The 17,884-nt window shown below is 46.3% G+C and overlaps 1 long non-coding RNA gene across 1 annotated transcript; it reads right to left on the minus strand.

Annotated features, from left to right (window-relative positions):
- Positions 1–6,650: 6,650 nt before the first annotated feature.
- On the minus strand, positions 6,651–15,300 carry LOC139180869 (uncharacterized). Its single transcript, XR_011565086.1, has 2 exons — positions 13,984–15,300; positions 6,651–6,855 (listed from the first exon to the last, which is right to left on the minus strand). It is a non-coding gene; the product is annotated as an uncharacterized lncRNA (long non-coding RNA).
- Positions 15,301–17,884: the final 2,584 nt, after the last annotated feature.

Raw genomic sequence — 17,884 nt, forward strand, 5'->3', positions numbered from 1 at the left:
TGACAATACACCAGTCTTGGACAAGCCACCACGGTCTTCTCCTCAGCAGAGGCCTCAGACCACAAGGACACAGTAGGGCCCAACTGATGAGAAACACATGTGCATGTTCCCTTAGGGTTGGTTCTGCTCATCACAGCAGCTGGCCTGTCCTTACGTGGCTGGGTAGGGACCCCACAATGCCTTAGTCAGCAGCACAGAAACCCATCCCGCAGGAGTGATGGTGATTTATAGTCCAGGAGACCCCTGCAAGGAACCAGAGAAAATGACTCCTCTCCTCACACTGCCACTCTGGAAGGATCCTGGGGTCACCATATTCAGTCGGCCGCCCTCCATGGACTTGTGGTTGGGCCCCACCAGGAGGGGAACCATGAACAAGCAGCTGAGCCCTGCAGGGTCAGGCCTGGGTGGGGGCTGCTCATAGGGGGAAGGTGGGGCTCGCTTGGGGTCACAGTCTGGGGGTGGAGTATGAGGCTGGAAGGAGGTCAAGGATGCCTTCACACGTGTCCCAGGGCATCACCAGGACACACACATGGAAAGAAAGCAGGTGGGGACTGTGGCCATGGAGGGGACCTGAATGTGCTGCTCGGCCGCATGGCAGGTGCTCCTGGTCCCAGAGCCTGGAAAGCCCTGTCTGGAGGTAACCTCCATGCATGAAGCAGGTCCCCCCTTCCTACAAACAGAGTGAGTCACGGGCACTTTGGGATGGCTGGACTGTGGCCGCCAGGCAGGACAGTGGTGCACCACCAGGACCGAGACTGCTGAGAGTGCTGGCTGGCCTCAGTTGCATGGCACCCACAAACACTGACACCTGTCATTTCTGGTGTGTACGGCTGCCTGTACACATGCAGGCACACATTTACATAGACACGCCCATATGCAGACACGCACATATGAACAAAGGCGCATTCCTTCACTGGCCCTGTCTGCTAGGAGATGAAACAGAATCCACCACACTCTGAGGCACCTGGAAGGTCAGGCCGGGAGGAACCTGCAGATCAGCGGCCTGGAGAAGGACCCAGAGGAGGACCAGGAAGTGAGCGGCTGGGAAGAAGAGAGGGGCGGAGGCAGGAGGAACAGGGCAAGGAGTCAGAGGCTGAAGTGTGGGAAAGACCTGGGTGAGAAGGAGCTTCTGGAGAAGGAGGCAGGGTGGGGTGAGGCTGGGCCTGGGTGGAGCCATCACAGGCGGGGTGAGGCTGACAGGATTGAAGTCCAGGGAACCCACGGAGAGTGGGTCTGTCCAGCTTCATGGCGGAGGCCAGACTGTGCCCTTTTGAGTCCTTGCCATAGGCGTCCAGTCCGTGAGACTCAGCCAGAGTCAAAGTGACTGCGACCCAGGGTCTTCAGCAACTGCATCTGAGCTTCAGAGTGGACCCCAAGGGCCAGGGAAGCAGGTAGAGGGGCAGCCTCTGGGCAGAGTTTCCCATCTCTGGGCTGAAAGCCCAGGCTGGCTCCCCTCCAAGCCAACCTGGGACTGGTGGCCAATGCTGAGCAACAGTCTATTTTTTTGGAAAAGGCAGAATAAAATCCTCACTGTGTTTCCTGCTGCCCCTGGGACCTGAGATGTCTCAGAGAAAGGCAGCTTCACCTTCAAAACTGTTTCCTGTCCTCTTCCTCTCGTCTGGGGGCTCAGCCCACCCAGGGCAGCCACCTGACTCTGCTCCTGACCGCCACCCTCCCTGCTGTGTCCCTGCCTCCCAAGTGACTGATCACAGTAAATACTCTTTTTCCTGTCCCCACTGCTACTAGCTGAGCTCAGGCCTCATGGCCTGGGACTGGTGCTGTCAGCCTACAGCCCCCTATCAGTCTGGACCCCTCTTGTCTCTCCTCCTCCAGACAGCATTGCACACACCACTGATTCTGTGTAACACCACAAGCACATCTGTCCTCAACCCTGGAAGGAAAGCACAGTGGAGCCCTCTCCTATTTAAGCCCCAACCCATCTGTGGTACCTTGGGGGGCTTCCAGTAGTCCCAGGTCTCCTTCCTTGTCACCCAGCACTCTGTTAGCTGTGCTGGCCCTGGGCTCTGTGCAGAGCTCATCTGGGCCCCCACACTTTCTCATGCAGTTCTGCCCCTGGACCATTGGCCAATCTTGTCCTGCCCCTGGACCTCTGGCTCCTCTTGTCCTGACCACCTACTGTCTTCCCTCCAGGCACGACTGTAACACCCCTTTCTACATTTGCCCAAGTATCAGGCACTCTCATCTGGGAGTTCTGGGGCATCTTGCATCTTCCTGCTGCCCGCCTTTGTCCCCTACTTTCTCCCAGACTGTGGCAGTTGTGCACGAGTCTGGACCCCCACAGGGTCGCTGAGACCCAGGAAGGCAAGGCCAGGATCTCCTTGGTTCCTGTTAGCTGGGTACCCACACAACTGCTGCTGTGGGAATGTTGAGTCAGCAGGCAGCCTGCTCTCTCCTTGCAGAAGCCTCCTGACCACAAGTTGAAGGGCAGGGGCTGCCTCCTGAATTTGAGGCCTCAGCACTGTGGGGACCCAAGCAATCAACACAAACTCCCTCATGCTGGCGCCCCACTCCTCGCCCCAAGACTGGTTACCAGCTGCCTCCAGACACCCCAGACACATATGAAACCAGTAGTGGTTTCAGATCATGAGGGAGGGTCCTGTGAATAGTGGATGGGCTGCTGCTGTTCTTCCCACATCCTGGTTTTGAACTATACCTCGCCCAGCGAACTGGACACCTATGAAGTGTGGCTGCTGATGGGGGCAGCTGTGAGGCCCTGCTCCATGGCATTGCTCTGCACCTGTCCCTTCCCTGCTGCTGGCCCCAGCTCTCCTCACGTGCCCAGATGTGAGGACTGAGCCATGTGGATTGCTGCCTCCGAACCCCACCTGGATCTCTGAGGCTTGATGAGGGTTCCATTTTGTCCCTGCTGTATGTTTGTGGGCAGCACTGACCTGGGACAGGCTCAACCCAGATTCTCGGTTTCCCTTGTGTCCTCCTTGGCCGATGTGTTTTCCTCTCTGAAATGCCTGTTACCCATCTCTCCGCTGAGCTCTGTGTCCTATCTGTACTGAGTTGTGGGCACTTCTTTCAGGGTGTGGGTGCTCATCCCGCCCTGGTGTTTGTATTGCAGATTCGTCCTCTTCTGTTTGCAGGCTAGCAATGGACTCAGTATTTACCTAGTGTCTCGGAGCCATAGGTGCCCCACAGGTCAGCCTGTGTCTGTCAGGTCCTCCCACCAGGGGCCACCATCCACCCCCAGGCTTGGCACCTGGAGTGAGCAGTCCCTGAGGAGACGCTGCCTTGGCATCCAGCACTCTGCCCGTGAGAGAGGGCTCCTTCACATCTGTTTCAGTCCCTTGGTACCTGCCTAGCTTTGGTTCTTGGCCTTAGACTCCCACATGCAGGACAAGCCCAGGGGCAGCCATGTAGCTTCAGGAGGTCAGCCAGACCTACTTCCCCTCTGTCCCCAGGGCAGCTCCTGTTGACTGCACCTCTCTCCATATGGCCCAGATGGAGGGGCCAGCCTGAGAACTGGATGCATTTCTGATTTAATCTCAGTTCTGATGCAGTTATTTGAGAAGATGTGGCACACATGGGACCTGTGGACATGGATGGCCACTCTGCTGCTGCTCCTCAGGGTGCTGACTGCCCAGGGGATGGGGCACCACCCAGGGGGGGCTGGGGGGTCTTCTGTGACCCTCTGACGCTGCCCTGCTTGCATTCACATCACAGGCTTTTATATCACGTCTGACCAGGGGATGGGAGATGCTGGTTTCCACATGTCCATCACTCCCAAGCTCTGGGGTCTATGGGGGCTTCACTGTCCTCCATCTGGGCAGGTTGGCCATGACCTGGGTGCCACAACCCTCAGCACTGGAGGGGGCTTCTGGACACCAGGCTGCGGCCCACAGAATGGATCCAGCTTAGTTTGTGAGAACGAGAAGCAGGGAGGGTGGACTGAAGTGTGCGTTGCCATCCCATACTCATGGTGAGAGGACTTCAGTGAGTAGACTCTCCTGCTCTGGGTGGGAGCCCCATCCAGCTACCTTTTGAATGCTGTGTGCCCACCATGGCGACTTGGCCAAGCACAGAGAGGGTGTGAGGAGTCAATAGCAGAGGATGCCCATAAAGTGTCACCATAAGTGAGAAGGTTATCCAGTTCGTGAGTGGGGCGTGTATCCCCCCTCTTTTTCTATGCGTTTCTCTTTTAATCGATGGAGTTCACACAGGGTTTCCATTCGGCCTTACCATCTTTTCCTCACATCACATGTTCCCCCAGGTTCTGAAGGACTCCTCGACAGATGTCTCACTAAGCCCTGCACCTGGCTGTGGGGGATACTGCATTCCAGGTCCCCCAGCTCAAGACCAACTGACAAATCCTCAGGACTGGGCCCATGTCCCTTGCCCCTTGACCCCCTTATGCCCAGAAACCCCAGCCCAAGGGGTGGTCCAGAAGGGGTTGCAGAGTCAGAGTTAACAATGTTTCTCATGTTGTGTCACATTGACTGTGTGTCTGGCAACCTCCACCCCTCTGGTGGTCCCACCTCACTGTGTGGGTTCACCATCTCAGAGCCTGAGGTCCCTTTGGGAGGGGATGGGGTCATTCCCGTGTCTGTTTGCTGTGGTATGGCAGCATCCTTCTCCCGGGGTCCTGCCCCATTCCTGTTCCTCAGTTCCAGACCTGAGAACTAGCTCAGTGGCTGAACCTGGGCGAGGGATCTTGACCTGTTTACTGGGATGGCTGCCCTAGGCCTCAGTGTCATTTAGACTATACCTTGGTTGGTTACCCACCTATCTAGCTTCCAGGAGGCCGTGTTGTGTTGACTACTTGCCCTGCTCTGTGGGTCCGGCCTCCTGGGAGGCGGCAGCCTTCGTCATGGTCCCTGGCTCCTGGCAGCTCAGTGCAACCCCATGACCTCTGCTGCAGCCCCTGGGCAGCAGGTATGGGGGAAGGGGGGTGTTGTCCATCTCCTCCATCACCCAGCCCGGAATGCCCAGCCTGTGTTGCACAGTGATTTTGCTCTGCTTGGTGGCTGGGCAGTAGATGATCAGCTCTTCCCGCGCTTCCTTGGTTTTTGTGCTGGTAGTGCCGTGGGTCCTGCTGCAGATCAGGGCAGCCAGCTCCCCTGATTTCTGGGACAGAGGGGCACCTATGGTGGAGGACTCTGGTCCAGTTTGCTCCCTGGTGGGGGAACCAGCTCTTTATGGGGTGGGGAGGTGGGCTGCTCCTGCAGGCTCAGAAGTTCAGAGATGTCTGGGATGTCCCGGTCTTCTAGGGCCTGCCTCCCAGTCTCCCTGGCCTTCATGTCAGGGATGCATGTTTTCCCAAGAGGACATCCAATGCCAGTGGGTCAGGCCTGCCTTGGTGGAACATTCAGTGTCTTTGAGATTCAGCCACTCCTATTGAATCTTGGGCCGATGTTTGTCCACTGCCTGAAGCTTTGTCAGCTTCCAGGGAGACCCTGGCCACCATCCCACCTTGGTTCTCACTGTTCTTCATCCTGGGCTGGTCATCCGCCTGAAGACAGCAAAGATAAGAAGTCACTACCCTCTATTCACCCCACATTCCACATGCCTGGATCTTACTTGCTGGGGAATTCCTCTCCCCTTGCCAGCCCAGAAAAGTTCTAGCAGCTGGACTGTGGTCTTGAGCCCAGGTCTGAGTGCACATAGACTACCCCCAGGATGGGTCCTCATAACCAGTGGGACAGGGATGTCAACCAAGTACCGGGCCCATCTTGCCACTTCTACTTGGACCACTCCAGGGCCAGCCTTCTTGGTATGGGTCCTTTGTGAGGCTGTTCACACGGGTGGGGAGGGTGGGGAGTTGGTGCTGGAGGCTGGCTGGGGACTCACCACCAAGGGGACAGGGAGCAGGCATGGTTGAACAGGGCATCCCTTCACCTGTGATGTTGACCTGACAGTTCCTGCCAGCCCATCGGGAGGTGCATAGCACAGACAGGCATTGGAGGTGTCCACAGTGGGCCCTGGTGTTCAGGACCTCACAGTGCCTGAGGCCTCGTGATTGCTATTGACCGAGCAGGAAAACAGAAACCAGGATTTGGTGCCCAAGCAGTGGCTGTGTGTACACACAGGACACCAAGTGCTTTTGCCCAGGTGGCACCACACTCTGCCCTGCATGCAGCCTGGTGGGAGGGGCTCTTGGCATCTTTTGCATCAGACAACTGCTGGGTTGGGCAAGAGAACTGCTTCCAGTGTGCTGGTCACAAGCTGCCGAGGACCAGCCCCGGCTGATCCAGGGTACTCGAAGGAGAGACGGCGTCGGCGAGGGTCAGGATACGATAGCTTCAATTAGATATTAATTAGAGATATAAAGAGTAATAGAATAAGGATAGCTCAGTAGGAAAATTCAGTGGAGAAAAGAGGCTGAGTAGCTTGGTTTACGCGGGAGACCAATAAAACTTCAAGACAAGAAGCTTGCACCACTTACGTAGGCCGCAGGCGTCCTTCCGTTCTCCCGAAGGAGAGGAGACACTGAGGCCTCCCCGGTCGGATCTTAGAAGCCCAGGCATAATTAGTAAGCATGGTGGGTTCCGCGCTCCAGATGGAGACTCAGCCAGAGGGAGAGAGAGACATGGGGAGACCAGTATTTCGAGAAACTGATCCCAATTCTTTATTTTCCAGAGTCTGTTTTTATACACTAAGATGTTATACAAAAGTCACGTGGGGACAGCAGTCCTGACTTTTATTAAAGTCAGGTGCTTCACACAAATGTATACAGAGGTCTTAGGGGTGTTACATCATCTTCTGGCCAGGGGGGCCTGCTGACAATTTACGACCCTCTCCTTGTGACAGCGGTCAGTCAATCAGGACACTTATTTCTCCAGGGCTGATTATTCTCAAAACAGACGCCACCCAAATAAAGTTACATTCCTACAGGGTGAGGGTGTAGTGGGTTTTAGTTAAGGAAAGAATTTACTTAGCCTAAGGTCTAACGTGATTAATATCAAAGGTTAATTCTATATATTCATTAATGTGTGTAAGGGCAGGGGATGTGGAGACTTAGCAACAAACATTGGCTCAACAAATGAAAAACCCTTCACCAACACAATTTCTAATTAGCCCATTATACTTATACTAATAGTTTTCTAACTTTTCTAAGGAACCTGTTTTTAGAAGGTTTAAAGCATCTTGTGCTTCTCACGGTTGGGAGGCTGTGAGCGATCACATGTGGCCGGACAAGCCTGTCAGGCAGGCCAGAGAACCTTCAGAGGAGTTTGTAGGTTAAAACACTCTTATCACGCCCAGGAATTATTATAAACTGGAGCTCTAAGTTAACTCCTTCTCCAAAAGAGGTGGTGGGGGACAGCCCCCCGTAAAGTCAGAGGTGTAGGTGAGCACAAAGTAGTAAAGTAGGCAGGCTCTGGTTATGGGGGTAGATGCTCGAGGAGTTCCAGGGGGACTCCTGAGGCTCGATCCTGCCTTTGCGTATGTCGAGCCTCCTTCCTCATGACCTTTGTCACGGGCAGAGTACATCACTCTGGCCCCCAACATCTCCCCCTTTTTTATTTCTTAAAACAGCCAGATGCAGCTCAGTCGCGAGCCTCCGAATGCTCTGCCGGAGAATCCTGACAATACAAGGAAGAATGATTATGAGAAGTAGAATTAGAGACTAGGGATATTAGACAGAATATTTTTTCCAGAAAAAAAGTTAGAGAAGGTGTGAAAAAAGTCATTAGCTGCTCCAGTGGCGGTAAAATCCAGTCGAGAGTGTTCCAAGGTCTGTATTTGATTATGAAGTTTCCCTAAGTCCAGGCCAATATCAGAACTGTTCCAAACACCTGAGATATGATTTTTAATCTTTTCCCATTCATAATCTGTCTCGTTTACTTTCAAAGATGTCACGCATATCCACCTGTAATCAGCGTGGCATGTCAAAGCCATCTTCACCTTCAAAGCCTGTAACTCAGTCCCAATATGCATAATTGCTTCTTCTAAGGCGTTTACTCTCATCTCCAATTTTCTATCTATAGCTTCCTGAGTTGCTAGAGTTAAAGAAACAATTTTAGACATGGTATCAACATATTGGGCGGTATGCACTTGTTGAGTCAATGATATTGCTGCTGCAGTAACAGAACTAATTGCTGCTATTAAAGCTGCTATTCCTAGGATAAGCAAGACCACAAACCGTCGCGATCGCATTAAATCCTGCAGTTGTTGTAACACAGTAAGACCATAGCTATCATATAGGCACCATAAGATAGGGTGGGCGTTGTAACACCACAAAGGAGCAAACATTACATTGAGGGTTTAAATAAGATGAAAGCATACATTGTTCACAAGTCACTACGTTAGGTCCACCTGAATAATTCATGCCTACATTAAGTTTGTTGGAGTCATTAGTAAAAAGGAAAACATAAGGCAAGGGTGGATAAGCTAAAACAGAATAAGTAGAATTATTTTCTGGTTGGAGTTCACGCTGCAGCTGCCCTGTCAGTCTCGCCGGGATCTCGATGTTTATCTTGTCTTCCCTGCCGGCGGGCTCCTCTTTTGTGATCGAAGCAATGGGGGAACTGGGTGTCTGGGGGTCTGCAACATGGAGAATCAACCTGTCCCGGATCTAAATTGGAGAATTTGCTTCCTGTGGAAAAATACAAGCACATCCTCGACCGCTAGTTAATAATGGGTCAGGACCCTTTCATTGTCCTGAGAGGAGGTCCTTCCATTTAACTAATGGTTTTACATTTAATTGCTCCAGGCATCAATGACGAAGCATTGCAGTAGTTCCAGCGGAATCGGCATTTAAAATATTTATTACAAAAAGAGCATGTTGCAAGATTTGATGGGGAGAGCTATACTTAAACTCCCCTTCTTTTAATTTTTGAATTTGAAGCTTTAATGTTTGATGTGCTCTTTCCACAATGGTTTGTCCCCGGGGATTATAAGGGATGCCTGTATTGTGTTTAATTTGAAACTGTAAACAAAATTCCTGAAAAGACTTAGAAATGTAAGCAGGAGCATTGTCAGTTTTCAGAGCTTTTGGTAGGCCCAAATATGAAAAACAAGTAAAGAGATGTTGTATAACACCTTTAACTGCCTCTCCGGTACGAGAAGTTGCAATAATGACATGAGAAAAGGTATAACAAAGGACAGTTTTCCAAATGAAGAGACATGAGTTACATCCATCTGCCAGAGTACGTTAGGTTTGAGACCATGAGGATTAACTCCCGTAGGTAGACTATATTATAAACAGTGGGGCAGTGTAAGCAAGAGTGCACAATCTCCCTAGCAGTTTCTCTGGGAATTTGGAATTGATATCTTAAGGCAGTAGCATATTGATGATGAAGTGAGTGAGAGGCTCTGGCTTCCTCAATCACCGTAGCCACTGCATTTCTGGTTAACAAGTCAGCCAAGTCATTAAAGGCATTTAAAGGGCCGGGCAATCCGGAATAAGCCTGAATGTGTCCAGTGAAAAATATTTTATTTCTTTTCCAAATTTGTTGCTGTAATTTAGTTAACAAATGAAATATGGTAGTTTTATTTTCAGACAAAAACCGCAGTTTCAATGTGTGGAAACAACCTGACAATATACTGAGAATCAGAATAAAGGTTAAATTCTTCATCTGCAAACATAGCAAAAGCCTCTATGACTGCTGTTATTTCAGCTTTTTGAGCTGAAGTTTCCCGTGTTTCTAAAACCTTTTGGTGATTTTTAGTGACTATGGAGGCTTTACCATTTGCTGACCCATCAGTAAAAACTATTTGAGCATTTGGAATAGGAGATTGTTTACATCTGACAGGAAAAATAACTGGATGTCTGGATATAAAATTTAGCAAAACATGTGAAGGTAAATGATGCAAAAATTTTGACCAAAATAATTTCCTACGGCAATCTGCCAGTCCTCATCAAACATTAGAAGAGCATCAAGTTGTTCCTTATTATATGGAATTACAATTTCTGATGGCTCTTTACCAAATAATTCAATGCTCCTCTTTCTCCCTTTTAATATCAACGTAGCTATCAGTCCTGGATAAGAAGCCACTACTTTTTTAGCTTGGGCGGGGAGATGGACCCATTCTAGGGGGCCGTTTTGCCATAAAACCAATTTTTTGTCTGGCTACCCCAATTACACCTACGGGGGTTTTATGGTAAAAGAATTGTCAAGCAGTTGTCAATTTAATTTTTAAAATTTACATTTTAAATTTTGGGATATGTTAATTTAGGTCTAATGTTTAGTTTAGGTCTGTGTATAAATTTAAATAATAAATGTATAACCTCCTTATCTCATTTTGGTATACAGATATATCTAAATGCAAAATGTATTTATATATGTATTTATACATGGCAACAAGTATAAACTTATTGACATAATCAATATACTTGAATTAATCTTTATAATTAATGTTAATTAATATATATTACAGCAATACAACACGTACACAGCTAATACCAGCCAACACAAACCAATGTACTGCAATAGTACATGTCACACATATATAATTATACAGTATATAGAACATATATCATCACAGCACATCAAACCATACCAATTAATATCAACCACACACATTATATTACTGCAATATATATTTGATTATACGGTATATATATAATATGCATATACAGTATACATACCAATTTATATACAGATTAATTAAGTATAGATCCATAAATAGAATTAGGTATACCTCTATTATATTTTATTTATACCCATACCTAATTAGGCGAACTGCAATTAGGCAAATATATTTATATTATGTATTTATAATAATATATATAGTATTATTAATTGTACCGCCTGTTGATCACTAAGAAATTGAGAAAACCCTTCTCTGAGTACCTCCTATTTGAGACAGCATGTCCCTCCCCCATAGGGTAAAGGGGAGCGTAGGAACTACGTAGGGTTGGAAAGTTCCACAGGTATCTTCAAACTGCCAATCTAACATTTTTGAACTTTTAACTACTGTGGGGGCTTGAGGGCAAATGAAACAAAATTTGACCCCTGAAATTTATCAGGGCAACTTGCCAATCATCACTACTTTGTAAAAGACTTGTAGTTGATCCTTATTGGGAATTACTATATTTGCTACTTCTTTTCTAAAAAGTTCCACACTTCCTTTTTCCTCCTTTTATAATTAATTGTGCCACCAAGCTGGGATAAGATAAAACTATTTTTCTTGGGGTCACTGGTAGATGGAACCAATGGGCCTTTTTGTCACAAGCATCCTGTAGGTGTATGTTTTAGGGCAAGAATAATTTAATCTCATCTTTTGGTAATATTAACCCTAATTAACTGACCATTTAAAGTCTCATACACTTCAACAAGAGCTAACTCTGTCTCATTAGTCAACTTTCTCTTAGAACTGGAATTAGGATCAATTTTTAAGCAATCAAATAAAGGCTTTAAATCTGCAGTAGTCAGTTTTAAATGAGGGCATATCCAATTAATGTCCCCTAATAATTTTTGGAAATCATTTAAAGTTAGTAAACAATCTCTCCACAGCTTCAAAGGGGCATTATCAGTTTTTAAAACTTTTGGCACACCTAAATATGAGAAGCAAGTAAAGAGGTGTTGCACAACATCTTTATAAGCTTCTCCAGTTTTTGTTTTGTAACCTAAATCTGGTCTATAGCTTTTTAGATGACAAGCAACCATCTAATCTTTGCTTGAATACTTCCAGCAACAGGAAACTCACTACTCTTCAAGGTTTTAAACTCTCCCTCACCTTTTTTTTTTTTTTTTTCTACAGCATTCTCACCCCACATATCACTTTCTCTAATCCCACCAACTCATTTTTAGTAGTATGTGTGGGCCAGGAACTGGGCCAGTCTTTTCCAGCAATGCTAAGAGACGTCTGTTCTTGTGTCTAATAGCCCTGACATTTTATTTTCTTGAATTAAAAGATCTTTTAAAGGCCTTGGAGCTGTAATTCCCTGCACCCAAAAGGCTAGATCACTAAATCCAAATGTTCTGTGGCTCCTAGCCTGAGAAGTCAAGGTTTTTCCTTGTCTGATAATAAGGTAAAAAGCAAAAGCTGTGTTACTCTTTGACCTTTATTAATTTGCACAGTTTTAGTAGGCGGTGAGAACAAAACTTTAATTTCTCAATATAATCAGAATCTACTACACCATGCACCACCGAAATTTTCTTTTTCTTTTTCTTTATTTATTTATTCTTTTTCTTTCTTTCTTTCTTTCTTTCTTTTTTTTCTTTTTTTTTAGAAAGCGAGCTACGCCCTAGCACAAGTCCTACAATGCCCTCAGGTAGGGGGCCAGCCACTCCCGTTGGAATTGGAGTAACCTCGTCAAGGGTTAATATTGTTGCTAAATCCCCTTACCGTTTGGCTTTTCTCTTAGCCTGGGTGAGACCCCCCTGAGGGGGTTTTCTCCAAGGAGCATATTGTATACGCAGTCTGTTTTAAAAGCTCCACTGTTTAAAAAACTTTTTATCTTTTTCAGGCTTAGGCAACACTTTGAGAGGCTTTGGGGGCAAAGTGGGGAACTCTTGGGCCCTGGAAGGCACAAACGGAGGCGGCGGCTATCGCCCCAAATCAGAAAGTGGTGGATAAGTTTTGTTTTTTTTTAAAAGTTTGCGCAGAGGGGGAGGTAGCTCGCCAGGGCGTCTGGCCACAGTGTCCTGTAAGTCCTCTCCTCTCCTCTGCTGATTTTTTCTTACTTCTTCTCTTTAAATCTTTCTCAAGTTTTCTTTCCCTCACTCTCTTTTTTCCTTCCTTTTCTCTTTTCTTTTACTTTCTATCATTTCCTTTTTGTTTCCCTCTTTCATTCTCCCTTCTTCCTTCTTACTACCTTCTCTTTCTTTAGTTTCGTTTCCTTTACCCTCTTTCTCTCTAACTTTTTCTTTCCTCCTCCCTCTCTTTCTCTCTGTATCTCTTTTTCTAACTTCCTTTTTTTTTCTTTTTCTATCTTGCTGCATTCCCTGATTCCTTCCTCCTCCGATCCTCTCTCCTTTTCACTCTTTAGTTCTTTTTCTATCTTTAGATCTTTCTCTATATTCTTTCCTTTTTTCTTTTTCACTTTTTTCTTTTTATTTTTCTCTCTTTCTCTCTTTTTTTTTTTTTTGCTTGGGTGAAGCCCCCCTGAGGGGGTTTTTCTGCAAGGAGCAGGCTCTGTATATTGTGTATTTTTTAAAAGCTGCTTTGTTTAAAAATAAAACTTTTTTTATCTTTTTCAACCTTAGGCAATGCTCTGGGAGGCTTTGGATGTAAACTGGGGAATTTTTAGGCCCTGGGAAGTGCAAGCGGAGGTGGAGTAGTCGCCTTAAATCAGAAATTGTTGGATAAATTTTTAAAGGTTTGTGTAGAGGGGGAGGGGGCTCGCCAGGGCGCCCGGCCGCAGCGTCCTGTAAGCCCTCTCCTTCCTCCGGAGGTAGAGCACAGTCTCCCTCCTTTTCTTCGTCAATGGCAGAAAATATGATCTGCGCAGAAGGTGGAGACCCACTACCATCCACCGCTATAGCCTCTCCCATAGGCTATCCCACAGCCTCATGATGAGGATCCAGAACATTTTTAATCATATTTATAGGATAAGTGTTTAGTTGTTTTTTTCACCTTCACCCAAGTATCTAAATTAACAGTAGCTTTAACAGTTTCAAGATTAATTGTATAAAGAGTTGCCATTCTTAGTTTCAGTGTTATCCATGTCAGAAAGTTAAATATAATAGAAGATAAAGCTTTTAGCTTTCAAAAGATCAGGCTTTTCTTTGGCCTTTTAACTTCAGAAACCATTTTTTCTCTCTAACTCTAACTCTTTAACACTTTCAACACTTCCCACTCCTCTCGCCCTGTCTATCCTACAGGGGGGTCCGTGGCACCCTTGAGTGGGGTCCTAGCCGTCCCGAACACTGGAAGAACAATAGGGCTGATGGCCCAGATTGTTCCGGGGGAGGAACAGTAGGCTGATGGCCCAAACTGTTCCAAGGGAGGAGCAGTAGGGCTGGTGACCCAAACTGCTCCGTGGGGGAACAAGAGGGCTGGTGACCCAGTTGTTCCGAGAACGGGGAGCAATAGGGCTGATGGCTCTGATTGCTTTGGGGAGCTTACCTTCGAAAATCCCTGTCTCGGGCGCCACCTGCCGAGGACCAGCCCCGGCTGATCCAGGGTACTCGAAGGAGAGACGGCGTCGGCGAGGGTCAGGATACGATAGCTTCAATTAGATATTAATTAGAGATATAAAGAGTAATAGAATAAGGATAGCTCAGTAGGAAAATTCAGTGGAGAAAAGAGGCTGAGTAGCTTGGTTTACGCGGGAGACCAATAAAACTTCAAGACAAGAAGCTTGCACCACTTACGTAGGCCGCAGGCGTCCTTCCGTTCTCCCGAAGGAGAGGAGACACTGAGGCCTCCCCGGTCGGATCTTAGAAGCCCAGGCATAATTAGTAAGCATGGTGGGTTCCGCGCTCCAGATGGAGACTCAGCCAGAGGGAGAGAGAGACATGGGGAGACCAGTATTTCGAGAAACTGATCCCAATTCTTTATTTTCCAGAGTCTGTTTTTATACACTAAGATGTTATACAAAAGTCACGTGGGGACAGCAGTCCTGACTTTTATTAAAGTCAGGTGCTTCACACAAATGTATACAGAGGTCTTAGGGGTGTTACATCATCTTCTGGCCAGGGGGGCCTGCTGACAATTTACGACCCTCTCCTTGTGACAGCGGTCAGTCAATCAGGACACTTATTTCTCCAGGGCTGATTATTCTCAAAACAGACGCCACCCAAATAAAGTTACATTCCTACAGGGTGAGGGTGTAGTGGGTTTTAGTTAAGGAAAGAATTTACTTAGCCTAAGGTCTAACGTGATTAATATCAAAGGTTAATTCTATATATTCATTAATGTGTGTAAGGGCAGGGGATGTGGAGACTTAGCAACAAACATTGGCTCAACAAATGAAAAACCCTTCACCAACACAATTTCTAATTAGCCCATTATACTTATACTAATAGTTTTCTAACTTTTCTAAGGAACCTGTTTTTAGAAGGTTTAAAGCATCTTGTGCTTCTCACGGTTGGGAGGCTGTGAGCGATCACATGTGGCCGGACAAGCCTGTCAGGCAGGCCAGAGAACCTTCAGAGGAGTTTGTAGGTTAAAACACTCTTATCACGCCCAGGAATTATTATAAACTGGAGCTCTAAGTTAACTCCTTCTCCAAAAGAGGTGGTGGGGGACAGCCCCCCGTAAAGTCAGAGGTGTAGGTGAGCACAAAGTAGTAAAGTAGGCAGGCTCTGGTTATGGGGGTAGATGCTCGAGGAGTTCCAGGGGGACTCCTGAGGCTCGATCCTGCCTTTGCGTATGTCGAGCCTCCTTCCTCATGACCTTTGTCACGGGCAGAGTACATCACTCTGGCCCCCAACATCTCCCCCTTTTTTATTTCTTAAAACAGCCAGATGCAGCTCAGTCGCGAGCCTCCGAATGCTCTGCCGGAGAATCCTGACAATACAAGGAAGAATGATTATGAGAAGTAGAATTAGAGACTAGGGATATTAGACAGAATATTTTTTCCAGAAAAAAAGTTAGAGAAGGTGTGAAAAAAGTCATTAGCTGCTCCAGTGGCGGTAAAATCCAGTCGAGAGTGTTCCAAGGTCTGTATTTGATTATGAAGTTTCCCTAAGTCCAGGCCAATATCAGAACTGTTCCAAACACCTGAGATATGATTTTTAATCTTTTCCCATTCATAATCTGTCTCGTTTACTTTCAAAGATGTCACGCATATCCACCTGTAATCAGCGTGGCATGTCAAAGCCATCTTCACCTTCAAAGCCTGTAACTCAGTCCCAATATGCATAATTGCTTCTTCTAAGGCGTTTACTCTCATCTCCAATTTTCTATCTATAGCTTCCTGAGTTGCTAGAGTTAAAGAAACAATTTTAGACATGGTATCAACATATTGGGCGGTATGCACTTGTTGAGTCAATGATATTGCTGCTGCAGTAACAGAACTAATTGCTGCTATTAAAGCTGCTATTCCTAGGATAAGCAAGACCACAAACCGTCGCGATCGCATTAAATCCTGCAGTTGTTGTAACACAGTAAGACCATAGCTATCATATAGGCACCATAAGATAGGGTGGGCGTTGTAACACCACAAAGGAGCAAACATTACATTGAGGGTTTAAATAAGATGAAAGCATACATTGTTCACAAGTCACTACGTTAGGTCCACCTGAATAATTCATGCCTACATTAAGTTTGTTGGAGTCATTAGTAAAAAGGAAAACATAAGGCAAGGGTGGATAAGCTAAAACAGAATAAGTAGAATTATTTTCTGGTTGGAGTTCACGCTGCAGCTGCCCTGTCAGTCTCGCCGGGATCTCGATGTTTATCTTGTCTTCCCTGCCGGCGGGCTCCTCTTTTGTGATCGAAGCAATGGGGGAACTGGGTGTCTGGGGGTCTGCAACATGGAGAATCAACCTGTCCCGGATCTAAATTGGAGAATTTGCTTCCTGTGGAAAAATACAAGCACATCCTCGACCGCTAGTTAATAATGGGTCAGGACCCTTTCATTGTCCTGAGAGGAGGTCCTTCCATTTAACTAATGGTTTTACATTTAATTGCTCCAGGCATCAATGACGAAGCATTGCAGTAGTTCCAGCGGAATCGGCATTTAAAATATTTATTACAAAAAGAGCATGTTGCAAGATTTGATGGGGAGAGCTATACTTAAACTCCCCTTCTTTTAATTTTTGAATTTGAAGCTTTAATGTTTGATGTGCTCTTTCCACAATGGTTTGTCCCCGGGGATTATAAGGGATGCCTGTATTGTGTTTAATTTGAAACTGTAAACAAAATTCCTGAAAAGACTTAGAAATGTAAGCAGGAGCATTGTCAGTTTTCAGAGCTTTTGGTAGGCCCAAATATGAAAAACAAGTAAAGAGATGTTGTATAACACCTTTAACTGCCTCTCCGGTACGAGAAGTTGCAATAATGACATGAGAAAAGGTATAACAAAGGACAGTTTTCCAAATGAAGAGACATGAGTTACATCCATCTGCCAGAGTACGTTAGGTTTGAGACCATGAGGATTAACTCCCGTAGGTAGACTATATTATAAACAGTGGGGCAGTGTAAGCAAGAGTGCACAATCTCCCTAGCAGTTTCTCTGGGAATTTGGAATTGATATCTTAAGGCAGTAGCATATTGATGATGAAGTGAGTGAGAGGCTCTGGCTTCCTCAATCACCGTAGCCACTGCATTTCTGGTTAACAAGTCAGCCAAGTCATTAAAGGCATTTAAAGGGCCGGGCAATCCGGAATAAGCCTGAATGTGTCCAGTGAAAAATATTTTATTTCTTTTCCAAATTTGTTGCTGTAATTTAGTTAACAAATGAAATATGGTAGTTTTATTTTCAGACAAAAACCGCAGTTTCAATGTGTGGAAACAACCTGACAATATACTGAGAATCAGAATAAAGGTTAAATTCTTCATCTGCAAACATAGCAAAAGCCTCTATGACTGCTGTTATTTCAGCTTTTTGAGCTGAAGTTTCCCGTGTTTCTAAAACCTTTTGGTGATTTTTAGTGACTATGGAGGCTTTACCATTTGCTGACCCATCAGTAAAAACTATTTGAGCATTTGGAATAGGAGATTGTTTACATCTGACAGGAAAAATAACTGGATGTCTGGATATAAAATTTAGCAAAACATGTGAAGGTAAATGATGCAAAAATTTTGACCAAAATAATTTCCTACGGCAATCTGCCAGTCCTCATCAAACATTAGAAGAGCATCAAGTTGTTCCTTATTATATGGAATTACAATTTCTGATGGCTCTTTACCAAATAATTCAATGCTCCTCTTTCTCCCTTTTAATATCAACGTAGCTATCAGTCCTGGATAAGAAGCCACTACTTTTTTAGCTTGGGCGGGGAGATGGACCCATTCTAGGGGGCCGTTTTGCCATAAAACCAATTTTTTGTCTGGCTACCCCAATTACACCTACGGGGGT

Source organism: Bos indicus, chromosome X, assembly GCF_029378745.1.
Source record: "Bos indicus isolate NIAB-ARS_2022 breed Sahiwal x Tharparkar chromosome X, NIAB-ARS_B.indTharparkar_mat_pri_1.0, whole genome shotgun sequence".
NCBI classification, from domain to species: Eukaryota; Metazoa; Chordata; class Mammalia; order Artiodactyla; family Bovidae; genus Bos; species Bos indicus.